Source organism: Stenella coeruleoalba (genome assembly GCF_951394435.1).
Source record: "Stenella coeruleoalba genome assembly, chromosome: 3".
In the NCBI taxonomy this organism is placed as follows: Eukaryota; Metazoa; Chordata; class Mammalia; order Artiodactyla; family Delphinidae; genus Stenella; species Stenella coeruleoalba.
The window spans coordinates 71,310,146-71,325,214 of record NC_137148.1 but is presented as its reverse complement, the minus strand read 5'-3'; positions in this window follow the sequence as shown (position 1 = coordinate 71,325,214).

Genomic DNA, 15,069 nt, shown 5'->3' with positions numbered 1-15,069 from the left:
AGGTTGTAAGTAAGGGTTTATCTCTGATAGGCTAAATAGAAATTTCATGGGGCAGAGCCTGCTGCACAAGCCGAAATTAAACATAACAGCTCCTGTAGTAGTAGCCCCATAATTCTTCCTCTGGAGAAGTGAAGGGAGTTTTCTACCTTCTAAAAGTTAGAAATTCTAATCATTTATTCGTGTGCTTAAGTTGTTTGTAATAACAGCCCTATTTATTATCTCACATGTAACGTTGAGCCACCTCCTGCTGGATTGTACTGTGAGTCATAACAACCTCAGCAACTCTGTCTTAAGTAACAAGCTCTGATAGCAAATGTCCACAAAGTTAATTATGTTGGGGGAAAGTAATAATAATGCAAGAAATATACACAGTAAGCCTCCCTTAAAAATGAAGAGGTGTCAAAATCTAATACACAACTGTTTTGACAAGTTTCCAAAAATAATCATTAATAGTCATAGGAAGGGCTAATATTGATGATAAGATTGCATTTATCATTGTTGTCTTTCAACACTTTCACTTGTGTAGGATGCTTAAGCAAGAACAATTGCAACGTAAAAGAGGTCATGATATGTTGATGAGGCAAATAGGATGACTTAGACCACTGTAAACCACCTAACTGCTATTTTGCAAGTTAGTTGATGTAACAAATGTGAGATTTGCTGGTATTGCTACTTCCTGCATTTCCATCTGCCTTGCAAACCATAGCAAAACAGTTCTTTTTCCCCAGTAACTTCTCTTCTTCTCACATGAATAATCTGAGAAAACAAGATTTGGAACAAAGAGCGTGCTTATTAACAAAAGGAAAAAAGAGTGACTATTTCCATTAAATATTGTTTATCTTTGCTGTATCCTCACAATGATATTACAAGGGTACTAGCAATTATTGCTTTAACTCATGAGATGAGTGTCTGTATATAAGAATGAATCATCAGCATTTACGAAAGTCTAGTTTAAAATCTCAGTTATTTGTTTTGGATTAAATGGTGTTTTGTGACAAGGATGCATGTTCAGAATCATTCCAGAGCATTGACATTTTCGGTTGGGGTTTGGTGAGAGACCACATAAAATATCTTTATCATCAAGCTGTTAGTCAGACTATTAACTGACTAACTGGTTAATTGGTTACAGTGAAATAAAACAAGCTATTCACTCTAAATCTAAAATACAGTTACTTTGAATTTGGTTTCCATTTAAAAGGATTTGATGCTCATTGGTGGCTGTATTAGTGTGCTAGGGCTGCCGTAACAAAATATCACACGTGGAGGGGTTTAAACAACATATATGTATTTTCTCGCAGTTCTGGAGGCTAGAAGTCCAAGATCAAGGGTCAGCAAAAGTGTTTTTACCTGAGGCCCGTGTACCGCAAATAAATAAATAAATAATAGGTGTTCAATAAATTGTGTTGAATGGAAAAAATGAACAATTCACAACAAAATATTACCCTTCCTTCAGCAGTAGTTTTCTATTCCTTAAGCCTAAGTTTTATGGGTACTGAGCTAAACCTGTTTTTTTCATTTGTTTCGTGTAAATAGCCTCATGTTTTTAAGATGAGGTGCTGCTATTTAACAAAACTAAATCTAAGAGACAGTAGAAGAACACACGTTTTGCAATTGTAGTGGCTGATTTGAAATTCAGCTCTACCACTTAGTAGCTTGACAACACTTCGGTGCTTCAGATTTTCCACGGGTGTATAATGCAAACAATAACAGTGTTGGAAGAATTAAAGGCATTACTATATGTAATGCATTTAGAACATTGCCTGGCACATTGAAGGTGTTAGCTCTGATTAGCACCCCAGTAGCCTAAAGCTGAACCCTCTTCTTGTATCTATAACTATCATCCCTACCCTTGACCCAGTGATTTCTTGACTGCATCTGAGGGAACTTTAGGACTTGAACTAGAAGAGAGACAGAGGAACAAACATGATTTTCATTGAAATAATTTAAGGGAAATTAGTCTTACACACTGCTGAGATATACCTAATGATTAGTCCCCAGGCTGATCCATCATCAGTAGTTTGTAACTAGTTTGTTCCCTACCCTAGAGTAAAGCTGAAGGCACTTCTTTCTTTAACAAACTAGACATTAATTAAAGTAAGCAGGGGACTAGAGGGTATAATTGCTATTGTAAAGTATAATGAATGTTACAAAAGCAGTGAGCTTACTAATAAAAAAATACAATTCTTCTTCCTAAAATATAAAATAGAAGAACATATCTTTATGAAGAAATGTTCTTAACATCATAGTAGGAAAAAAAAATTATGGAAGTCCTATTCTCTCCTTCTAGCTATTTGATGCTCAAAATAGAGGAAACTTAGGAGCAAACCTTGGTCTTATTCTCAGAAGTTAGGCAGGGTACCAGTCAGATCCACCTAAGTTGATATCTTGATTTCTATTCAAATTGTGTAGCTTTTCCTTTGTATTTTTTTTTTTAAATCTCACTTCCTGGGTGTCCTATTAATACTGCCCACTTCTTAATTTCCTCTTTTTTCGATATCAGTTCATTTGCCTATGCTCAAATTTTGAATATTATTCTTGATATCTTCCTTAACCCTCATATCCAGTAAGTCACTAGTCCTCCTGGTTTGACACCATAATAGCTCTAAATGAGCTATTTCTGTACATTCCTCTATATTGCGATATTATAGTTAGAAACTTCATCTCTAGAATTAAGTAGTCTGTATGTAAACTCTAATTCTGGCATGCGATTTTAGGTCAGTTCCTCATTTGTAAAATGAGAATGAAAATACTATGTATCTCAATAAGTTATTATAAGTATTAATGCTTTAGTACACATAAGGGACTTGATACATTGCCTGCTCCAGAATGCCTCAATACATGATGGCTATCATTGATACTATTGTTGTTTCCATTGTCACCACTCTAGTCAGTTCTTGCTTCTTTTCTGGATCACAGCAGTAATATTTCCACCTTCAGTCTCTCTCATCACGAATTATCCTGTACCACATCATCGGGTTAATCTTTGAACTCCATACTGCTTGCCAGATTATGCTCTGTCCCCAAAAAGCCAAATTGTTTGTCTTTATACAATACATCCTCTCCATTCTGCTCTACCCTCTCTAGCATGTTCTAACCCTATTCTTATAGTCTTACCTGATATCTTAATTCAAGTGTACACCATTTCCTGAATGTTCTTGGTGCCCTCCTGCTTTTGAACTTTGCTTTTACCATGCTTTCTGTTTGGATTTCTTTTAACCACTGGGAGTTGATAATATTTATTAATTCTTTAAATGCTACATCAAATAGCACATCTTTCATTGAATCTTCTTTGGGTTCCAAATCAGAAGTGATCCTTTATTGCTGTCCTTCAGTTGATCTTCCATAACATCCTATACTTCCCTTGGGTTGCTTATCTTTTTCATTATGTATCATATACTATAGTTGTGGTTGTGCTGGTCACCTCTCCAAGACTCCAAAGTAAGCTTCAAATGGGTGGATCCTATGTTCTAAACATTTTTTGACCACCTAGATCGTTGATTCATAGAATATAGAGAGGGTAGCAGTGGTGACATGAAAGATGGTTTTAGGTAGTACAGTTAGGGTCTTCAATAACATTGAATCACATAGTAAGAAATATATTACTTAAAAAAAATCCTTATAGTTATATCAAGAAAAAGCCCCCTGTTTGATGCTGTCTCTAAAACCTCTCAAATAACTATTAAAATTTTTAATAAAATTGAATGGGCTTCAGACTCAGAACCTTCAGAAATCAGCCATCTCTAATCAGCACTTCAGTGGTTTTTTGTTTTCACTGTATGCATTTTTCAACTTAACCATACTGACTAAATTACAGTGTATCTAGTATGTGTATTTGGCACAGTAACTGAAGGCAGTCTAGCAATGTCTAAAGGTTGTCGTGTAGCTCTATCAGAGTGCTCTGCTCATGGTGAACCTTGAGTAGGTGTTGGGTGATTCTCCCATTCCATGTGCTTCAGAAGAGAATTCTTGTTAAGGGTGGGTGGGCACTAATTCCTATCTTTCATTACCAGCAGAAATAATCCAGTAGTCTCCACTATTATCTTTTTCATCAGTTGAAGTTCCCAGACTGGTCTCCATGTCACTGTTTACAAGCAGATTGATTCCTTTTAGCCTCTTCTACATAAAAACTACATCACTGCAATGTGTTGGGAAACAGTCATAAATTAATGTTAAAATTCTCAGACTTTTCTTTATGCTGCTTGCACAAACTCTGAGACTGACTGAATGAGTCTTATCTTCCTTTGCAAGGAGTTGACTGTAATGAGGTTATTTGACACCAAAAAGAAGATTGTTATTACCGTGGACCGAACTGTGTTCCCCCCAAATTCAGATGTTGAGCTCTAACCATCAGTGTGATGGTGTTTGGAGATGGGACATTTGGGAGGTGATTAGGTTCAGATGAGGTCATGAGGGTGGGACTCTCATGATGGGATTAGTGGCCTAATAAGAAGAGACATCAGAGAGTTTGCTCTTCCTTTGCCATGTGAGGGCACAGAGAGATGACCATCTGCAAACCAGGAAAAGCATCTTCACCAGAACCCAGCTGTGCTGGCACCCTGATCTCAGACTTTCAACCTCCAGAACTTTGAGAAAATAAGTAAATTTCTGTTGTTAAAGCCACCCAGTCTATGGCATTTTGTTTTGACAGGTTGAACAGACTAATATAATTATGTAACTTGGCACAATTTTATCAAAAGATGAACAGATCATATCCATAGATGGTTCTAGGACAAGGAACATTTCACAGTTCCTTTGGAAAACATACTGCTATCATGAAGCCTCTGCCACCACTTCTGGCAGTTGTGTACACAGCCAGAAAGGTGCTGGCTGCTTCTAACAGCCTGCACAGAGGAAGTCAATTAATGGCCTGAGGACCATTAATGGCCTGAGGCTAAGCATATTTACCTGTTCCCAAAAGAAGAGGACATAGCTTCTGAAAAACCTACACAAGCACCTAAAAGTGCATATAATACTAAAACTAGGAGAACATTTCTACTAAATACTAAATATTGACAATGCTTTTGAAGACCTGAGTACAAAGGGACCAATGTGATGTCATCTTCTATTTTAAGGCATAAGTTGATACATCTAAGTGGGTAATATAGCCTATGAAGGTCATTTGAACTTGAGTTTTAGTGATTTTTCTAAATATTATTTATTCGAAAACCTTCTTACATAATATGAGGAATTGGTTCTCTTTTTGTCTTCATCTGTGCTGTCACCTGAAAAAGTCAGCCATTGTTCATCATGAAAATACCATAAGTCATACCTGCATCACAGCAGATCATGAAGTGACTGAAGATGTCAAAGGCTGGGTCCTTTGCTGACATGTTTCTTCCTGACAGATCCAGCATCTTCCTTTGTGTCATTAAGCCACCTACCACTCCATTACCTTTGATTCTTTGTTAATTTTATTCTACCACTGCCTGTTTCACTTAGAAAATGTACAGAAATCAAGAACAACAGCAAAAAAATATTTTAACATTGCTGTTGGTCTAGGGATTAAAAGTATTTAGACAAATAATTCTATTTCTTCATTACTCTCAACTCTTCAAAAATTCTACCTTTAATAAATTATTTGACTAAATGGAAAGAAAATAAATACAGAAGTTAATTTATATATGCTAACAAGAAATCACAGTTTTTTCCACATTGGTTTTACCATTGAAAGAAGCAGCCTTAAAAAAAAAAACAAAAAAAAAAACGTGTTTAACCAACATATTACTACATCTTCAGCTAAAATATAATTTTGGATAATACATATGGGAAATACAAAGTGAATCCACATTTTTGTGTTAGTTCCTGACATTATTAAATATTTGTATGTGTATAAGTACTGACTTGATGATACTTGCGATTAAAAACACTCTACATTCCAAACACGAAGTAAAAACAGTAATGAAAGGAAGAATTACATCAGCAAAATGACTGAATAAGACATCCCTGGTGTGACCTGCCTCACCAACAATGATTTTGCATCAATCCACAATCACAGGAGCTTTGGGATCTAGGTAGGAGATAGTGACATGATATATATTGAAAACCCTATAGAATCCTACCCAAAAAAAATCTATTAGAACTAATAAATAAACTCAGTAAAGTTGCAGAATATAAAACTAATGTTCAAAAATTAGTCACATTTCTATACACTAACAGCAAAATATCTGAAAGTGAAATGAAGAAAACAATCCCATTTACAATAGCATTAAAACAATAAAATACTTAGGGATAAATTTAACCAAGATAGTGAAAGATCTGTATACTGAAAACTGTAAGACATTGAGGAAAGAAATTGAAGAAGTCACAAATAAATGCCAAGATATCCCATGTTTTTGGATCAGAAGAATTAATATTGCTAAAATATCCATACTACTCAAATCCATCTGTAGTTTCAGTGGTCAAAGAATACAAACTCCCAATTACAGGATGAATAATTTCTGTGAACCTGCTATTGAGCATAGTGACTATAGTTAACAATACTGTATTATACACTTGAAAGTCACTAAGAAATTAAATATTGAATGTTCATACCACAAAAAGTAAATTGTAATTATGTGAGGTGATGGATGTGTTAACTGACCTTATTATGGCAATCATTTCACAGTATGCACATGTCTCGAGTCGTCATGCTGTACACCTTAAACTTATACAATATTATATGTCAGTTACATCGCAGTAAAGCTGGAAAAAATAATGGGAGTAATTTTCAAGTCACAGATCAGATGCAGGGTCTGGGGATTTATTCATGATTGGGACACTTTGCGGTCCCCACTCTGTTTTGTTCTTCCTCCCCACTAAGAAACTTGTTGGAGACTTTCTCCTAATATTTTGAGATCATATAATGTGACACAAGGGACTAAAATCAGAAAATCAGATGGAATTGTGTTTATTTTTTTTCTTACGGGGATTAAGGAGAATTGGTACATCCGAAAAGCAGACCAAAACTAGTAAACTCAGACTCCAAATGTCAATCAACAGAAGATAATGTTGATAATTTTTAAAAATGACAAATATATTTCCAACTAAAAAAATTAAGTCTGATAGGAGTAACTTGATTGTATAATGCATCATGTGACAGCTGCCACGCTGAAGCTTATCTTTGGGGTCTCACAGAATTTTGGAAGCATTTCTCTGATGAGCATTAGTGATGTTAATTGCAGTGGAAGCATAGTTTAATGACAACCAACTTTCTTAACACCGTAAACACACCTAAAATGGCATATTAGACCAGTCCTGGAGCAAAGGAATGTAAAATCGAAAGTATTTCTATCTTTTGCCCACAAGCAACTTTTAAGAGCTGGCAACTGGTGTTTCAAAGCCTTATTGGTGGTGGTGGTTGTTTTCTTTTCTGTATTGGTAGATTTTGAACACTGAGACTATAATTGATTTTACTAAAAAAATTGATTTAGATTAAGGTTAAAGATAACCTTCTTCTACTTTTACAATGCTTAAGGTGTCACACCTAGCAACAAGAACGTTGCATGTACTTTTCAATGGGCAGTATTATTCGACCAAAGCAGAAGTGGCAGAAGTATTTCAACACAGAAAGTTCCCCAAGAAGAAGCTAAATTTTGAGGAATCTCCATCTAAAATTACATTAGTGTTCTCAAACTACAAGAAACATGCTAATAGTTATGTTCATTAATTTTATCTCCTTTGGTTCATTAATTTTATGTTGTCGACTGCGAAAATGACACTGTGCTTCCAGTCTGAAGATTATAAGTCTTCCGTTACAATTTTTTGCATTAGCACACTGGTCCAAATTAAATTAAACTACATTCATGGCATATGAGCAAAACTAAGTAAATAAAGTTTGTATTTTATGAATGAACCAAAAGGATTACCAATTAAAAAGAAAAAAGCACTAAAAATTCTTCTATGGGGAAATATGTTGCCCTCTTCTTAATGAGGCTGCAACCAGGGGCAACAAGACATATTTGATAACATCACATTCAGATCAAGGGAGATTGTGTGAATATAAAAAAATAATATCCTGTTTTATGCACCAAGAGATAGGGTTAGGGCAAGTTAAACAAATCATTAGTCAAGAGCATATTTTGCTAAAGATCGAGATCTTTGGGCACACGGTATCATTTCTTCATGTCTTTTTCAAGCCTGTATCTGTCTATGGAGGAAAAATGGATATTTTCCCCATAAGACAGTGACAGAAATAGGCTGTGGATATGCGTCTATGTCCAATCAGCAGCATTATGCATAGTAATATGTGGCACAGCTTGTGTAATGAAGTTCCCAGCGTGCAGTCTGGAAAGGTATCCTCCAGTGTGTAGGGTGATTTATTTCCTCTGTCAAGAGGCAGGACAGCCAAGACTTGTCCTTCCCTACTGTACCTGCAAAAATACTCTGTCAACTTAGGAAGTGGTAATGGGTTCGGCGAGAGCTGTACAGGGGCATTGTTTTGAAGCCTTCATTTATCTGGGCTGTTTCCCATGCCTTTTAATTCTGTCACTGAAACATTAAAGGGGATTTCTTCAAAAACAAAGCAATCTCTAGTGAGAAGGGCTACCATGTTGTACTATTGCCTTGAAAGCAGTATTTAGAATAATGAATAGAAACACTTTTGCTGTGGTAAAAGTATATAGAAAATGAGAGGAAACAGCTTTGTATATAATTTAACAACTTTCTCTGTAGTCAGGGTGAAAGAAAAACAAGATTTGTGTTTGCTCCTTAAAATTACTGAAGTCTGTACATTTACAGTAGCCATGATTTCTAGTGCTAAAATGTAGCTATTAACTATAGTTTTTCATGGCTATTTATATTAGGTTTTAAATTAGAATTTTAATTTCCTTTTGAACTTTTTAAAATATATGGAAGTTTACCTAATGATAGTTCTTTTTCCAAACCAGAGCTTTTTTTTTTAATACATAAAACTAAGTAAGTAAAATGAAAATTTAAAATATAAACTAAACAATTTTTCTTTATCATCTCTAACTGTAATAATCATTAAATAGCAAAACATGTTTTATTTTTCAAAAGAGTAGAAAATCAAGAGAATAAAACTGAACAGCAAGTCTCCTAATATTGGAATAAGTTATTTGTTATCAAGATTTTTAATGCAAGTGTTTTAATAAATGCTTTATATTATGTGTTTCCTCACATAATTTTTATTTAGAAAGCCAACATTATTTGTTTTTAGAAAATATGTCTTATGTATCTGTAGCATTTCAAAAACCTGCATTTTGAAGTGCTAGTAAGAATTTCATGTGGGAAACTTACAAGTGGAAATAAGGTGTGATTTGTCTACAGATGAAATACTTAACAGTGCTGAAATTCAAATAAGAGTGGAAACAATTTTCTAAAGAGAGAAGAGGGAAATACAGTAATTGGCTCAATGCTCAATTACAATATTTCTGATGAAAAGTTTATTTGAGGCTTCTTTCTAATAAGTTTATCTTAGAGAAGAATGGTAGTTATTTGGCCAGATTCATTGAAGAAGCATGATGTCAAAGGTAAGATCTTAGATGGCACTCGCTTGGGTTCAGACTCAGTTGCGTGAAGGATTCCACCACTTTCTAGACAAGTCACCTGTGTAAGCATCAGACTCCTTATCTGTAACATAAGAATAATAATTTCTTGGTTGTTATGATCCATAATGTTTTAGAAAGTTAAATTAATTTTGTAGAAGTTTTGGCACAGCAACTGGTACCTAGTGAGTGTGTTTGGTATACATACTACATTCAGTAAGCATGTCTATGTCACTTTAAATTCTGCTACACAGCATTTCTATACTTTGCCACTTGGGCCGCTAGACTGTTTTGCTTTCTATGGGTTCAGATTCTAGGCCGTAAATTCTGCAGAGCTACTGTGGGGATCACTTTGATACTTCTCTAATGTTCTTTCAGGCATTTTAGTCGAGTAGTATCTTATTCTGTCTTCAACAATGATTTATTACTTACCATGTAGGGTTTGATAGGAAACTGTTTCAAAGATTAAATCAGCTCCTTCCATTTGGACAGCTCTAGCCATTGTCTTTGAATTATATAAAGAGAGTATTTTTTATCAGTGGTCCTTTATTTCTATGCTTGTAAATGGTTTTAAGTTTAAATCTAAAGGAAGGTTGAAGAGCTGGAAAGAGGAGTGAGCTAGACTTATTGGAATTTCTATTGATGACAACAAGTGTTACTCTAAAATGAAATAGCTAAAGCATAAAATCGAGAGTGGTTTACTTTACTCTTCAGAACCTACTTTGTCTTTCTCTATACCCTTATTTCTATTGGACTCTTACTTTGGCTAGGAGCTTTTCACAGATTAGCTCATCTAATCCTCGCAGTAACCATGTGAAGATGTTATTAATCCTGTTTTAAAGGAAACCATGTCTTTGAGAGGTTAGGTGGTCCCACAGTGATCAGGGAAGAACCAGAACTCAAACCCAGTCTTGCCTCACTCCATGCCAATGCTCTTTACTCAGCTATAAAAACTTCTTCCGGGCTTCCCTGATGTTGCAGTGGTTGGAAGTCCGCCTGCCGATGCGGGGGACACAGGTTCGTGCCCCGGTCCGGGAAGATCCCGCATGCCGCGGGGCGGCTGGGCCCGTGAGCCATGGCCGCTGAGCCTGCGCGTCTGGAGCCTGTGCCCTGCAACGGGAGGGGCCGCGGCGGTGAGAGGCCCGCGTACAGCAAAACAAAACAAAACAAAACAAAACAAAAAATACTTCTTCCGTTTCTCTTCTCCTTCTCCCCCTCCTCCTCTTCTCTCTCTCTCTCTCTGTCTCTTTCTCTCACATATATTCTCCTTTAGGTAATCATGATGCAGAATGGAAAATAAATCCATGTCATTTTATATTTCTTTTTAATCATATTTTAATTGAAGACAATGTTAAGTAATCTCTCTATTGCATTTTCTAAAAGAATATATCACTATTGTAAGTTGAATGTTAGACTCATGTCTTTTCTCTACATTAGTGACCTTCAGAAGAAATCAGCTTCTGTGACAGCGAGACTCAAATTGGAGTCAAATTATTTTCTTATGGTGAACAGAGAGATTAAGATTTTGCATTAATAGCAAAGACAGCATTGAGGTTAGGATCTAGAAGATCAAAATCAGGTGTGTGGTCCACAATGAGATACAAAGTCTCAGTCAAGCTGTTATGTCAGAATCAGGGACCTGGGAGGACAGAGTTAGGCTGCTACCTAGGTCAGGAAAATCGGGGATTACAATCAAGAAGACAAGAGAAAATATTACAGCTCTTGTTACGACAATATCAAGCTCTTGTCGTAACGTATAGAAGGGGAGAGAGAACTCTTGGAACATCTGTATAACTTCTGTGACCCTTAACTTGCTCATCTTCGAATATGGATATAACTGCTTGAGTTGCGGGGATTAGACATACTGCATGAAATGCACCTAACAATTCCTGACATGGCTATAACCCAATAAATGGCCCTACAAGGGAAGAAAACCCTAGTGTTTTATATATTTATGACCTTGACTCATAGTTTAAGATTTTCTGTAGAACGGTGTTTCTCAAACACAAAAGTGTTCTGTTCCACACAGGCTAACATGACAATTCATGTGTCACTGCCCTCCATGTGTGCATGGGTGTCCAGACCCCCAATATCAATGTTAATTTATATAAATGAAGTAAAAGCTTAAAAATGGGATATATACACATACATATAATGAATATACATGCATGAAATGAATATATGTATTTCTAAAATTAGATCTATAATATTGTGGTTTCATAAAAAAGAAGAGGAATTTGTTTATAGGCTATAATTTCAAGTAAATAAGTTTTTTTAAAAAAAACTCCAAAATGTGAATATTCCTTAACATTATACATGTTGAACATAACTACTCTCTTTGAAACTTAGGGTATAGATGTGAGCTGTGACTAGATGAAAAACAAATAAAATTATTTAAAATAGTATTGGCTAAGCATCTCAAAAAATATCAGCAATAATTCTCTTACTGGTCACTGAATACCCATATAAGTTAAAAATCCAGTATGTTCAAATTCATTCAACTTTTTTTTCTCCAGATAACAACACACCTATATTAAATGTTATCAATATCCTACAGTTTCACTCTTCTCTCATCAGATGTTGGTGATGGAAGGATCAGAGGCAAGGATAATGTAAAGGATAGGAAGAGTCCTGGTTGTCAGAAATCGTCTTTCTAAAATGCATCTGGTCATTTTATTGCAGTGCTGAAATTCCTCAGTATCTCCGCATTGCCTATATATAAATGCAAATTCTTTGTCCACCATTTTCAACTTGTTTACTCTTACATGTGAACTTAAATTACAGGCTTACTCACATATCTTCTGAAAAGGGCACACTCTGCTTTGCATGTGCCATTTTCTGTGCTGAAATGCCCTTCCTCATCTGATGTTGCCCAACAAACTTTGGCTTATACTTGAAGACTTAGTTCAAGTGTAATTTCTTTTGTGAGGATTTCTTTAACTGTCCCCTGCACAATTTATCATTTCTGTGTACCTTTTGCCTCCATTGCCTCCATCCGGTAGTTCATACTTCTGTGTTTCAGCACTTAGCAGAACAGTATTACTCTTATTTGTTTGGTTGTGGTGCCCTAATTTAGATAGTGAGTTGCTTGAAAACTAGGATTCTGTTTTTTTCATCTCTTTGTCCTTAAATCCTAGTACACTGCCTGCCTGGCTTAGTACATAGTATAATTCAAGAGGTATGTGTTGAGTAAATGAATTAAAGAGTTCTATGAGACAATTCCATGGTTCACTCAGCCTTGTATTCTACCTGGAATGTGACCTTAGGGATGATACAGCATGGTGGTCGCTATCATCTCTTAGGGGATTTTAAGTTCCTGGAAATTAAGATCTGAGAAATTTTCAGGAATGTTAGCATAACACAAATACAGCGTCACGTTTTTAATAGAGCTAATGGTGTATTTTTTCATTTTAAATTGATAAAACTGTTATTTCCATATTTTCTCTTTGAAATGAAGTAGTCTGAGTAAATCCCAGGGTATAACGACTGAGTGGTGAGCGGTGTCATGACACAGTCACTTAATTTGCTAATCAACTAAACTCCCCTAGGAACTATGATGGTTAACCATTATACAATTCCAAATTTTTATTCTTAATTGTATACCATTTTTAGCTATAATGTAATGTTGATAAAAGACAGAAAACATAACAAAAGATGAAACAAAGATAGATAAGGAGAATATAACTCTACAAAATTATCTGAAGATGGTCTTTCTTTGCTTTCATATCAGAATTCTAAGTTGCTTTCCTCTTGAGCAGAAGCAAGGTGTCTCTAGTACTACAAAACCTAATGTTAAAAGAAAAAAAATAGAGTGATGAATATATCTGATTTGTATTTTTATCTACTAAGATGAAGATTCTTAAATATCCATTATGTGTCATTTGTGGGATGTGCTTGCAAACCCCCTAAACTTCCCATCACTTAGAGGGAAAATAACATAAAAATTATATTTTAAAAAGTTTTTAGTTAAAAATATAAAAATTTTAATTTTTAATTCAGCTAAGAATTCTTGTCTATTTTGATGTAAAAAAGTTATATTTCAGTCTACATGCTAATAGACATTCAAACGTGGTGTGTTATTTTATAAATTTGTTCAAAATCAAGACGTTATTTTTTCATAACACAATTAAATTAAAGTAAATACTATGAATGACTTGTTAAGTGGCAAATGTTGAATTTTGTCTTTATATGCTCTAAAATTTATCAGAATATGACAATCAATTTTATAATCTTTTCTAACATGCTAATATAAATTTCTTTAATCTTCTTAAAGTAACCTTTTTGTCACATTCCATATACACATGAAATTATAAAGGGATTGTTTTAAATAACAAGAAAGCTCCTCAAAATTATGAGCTTCTGAGAAAGGAATTTAAGAGAAAACCCCCATATAGTTGAGGATAGAATTTGAAGGTACATTTGGATTCTGTGCAGAAGTATTCCATTGACTTCCACTCCAAAGGCAACAATATGTTTGTGGTCTTCTGACTATAGAAGGTTTTCAATTAGACTATAAAAGAGAAGTCGCAATTGGTACTCTAAAAATTTCTATTAAAATTTTAAACATGCACAATGAAGCCATATTGCATAACAGATGCAGTCAAATTTGCTGATGATTCACTCAGGGGATTGCTTTAGGAAGATTAACACCTCAGTGGAATTTGAATCTATCTATCTATCTATGTATCTATCTATCTATATCCACATATATACCTCTGCGTTCAAATAAACCAGCCAAACTGGCCATTTGCAGCTGTTCACCACATTTGAGCTGCTTATATTTTCAGCAGGACTTAGAAGCAGGAATGTAATAAGGATATGGCTGATTGGTATGGAATATTTATCCTAAGCCACTAGAAGGCCAATATTTTGTGACTTTCAATGTTATTTTAATTATAATTTCTGAGTATTCCCATAATAAAGAGCAAGTTTAGAAAATTCCTAATTATTTCTCTTCCCATTATATTTCCTACCATATCCTCTAACTCAGGCCCTTTGCCCTACTCTCTCATACTTCTCCAGAAAATTCACATTCTTGGGGGCTTGTGCCTTGTTAGCTGTAATCCCTGTTAAATCCAATATTCTTTCTTTATCCCTGCTGCCTCCATCATTTATTGGAAAAGGACTTCATTTTCACTCATACCTTAAGGAAACCATAGTTTCTGCATATCAGAGGAGGCTTGCTTATTCTGTTACCAAACCAGGGAACAGCAGAAGTAAAACTTCAGACATAAAGAGGATCTCTGAGGCAGTTATATAAGATGACAATATATTTTTCAATTGGTTGAATATGATAATAAAGCAAGGAATAAATTTAGCTACAGTACTTTCCAAATATGTCTTGACCTTCTATTTGTCCCCTTTGGTTTTTACTAGACAGTCAAGCATTTTGGTAGAAGTTTTCAGTATACTGAATTTTTCAATCGGGGACCCTAGTGGCTATCTTACATTTATATATTTATTTTAGCTCACGACTAACACAGTCCTTACAGAAACTAAGCAAAACTAAACCACAACTGTATCAGGCTTATCTCATATTTCAGAAGATTTCTAAAATGTGGGTGGGTGTTTAGTGGACAGAAAATAA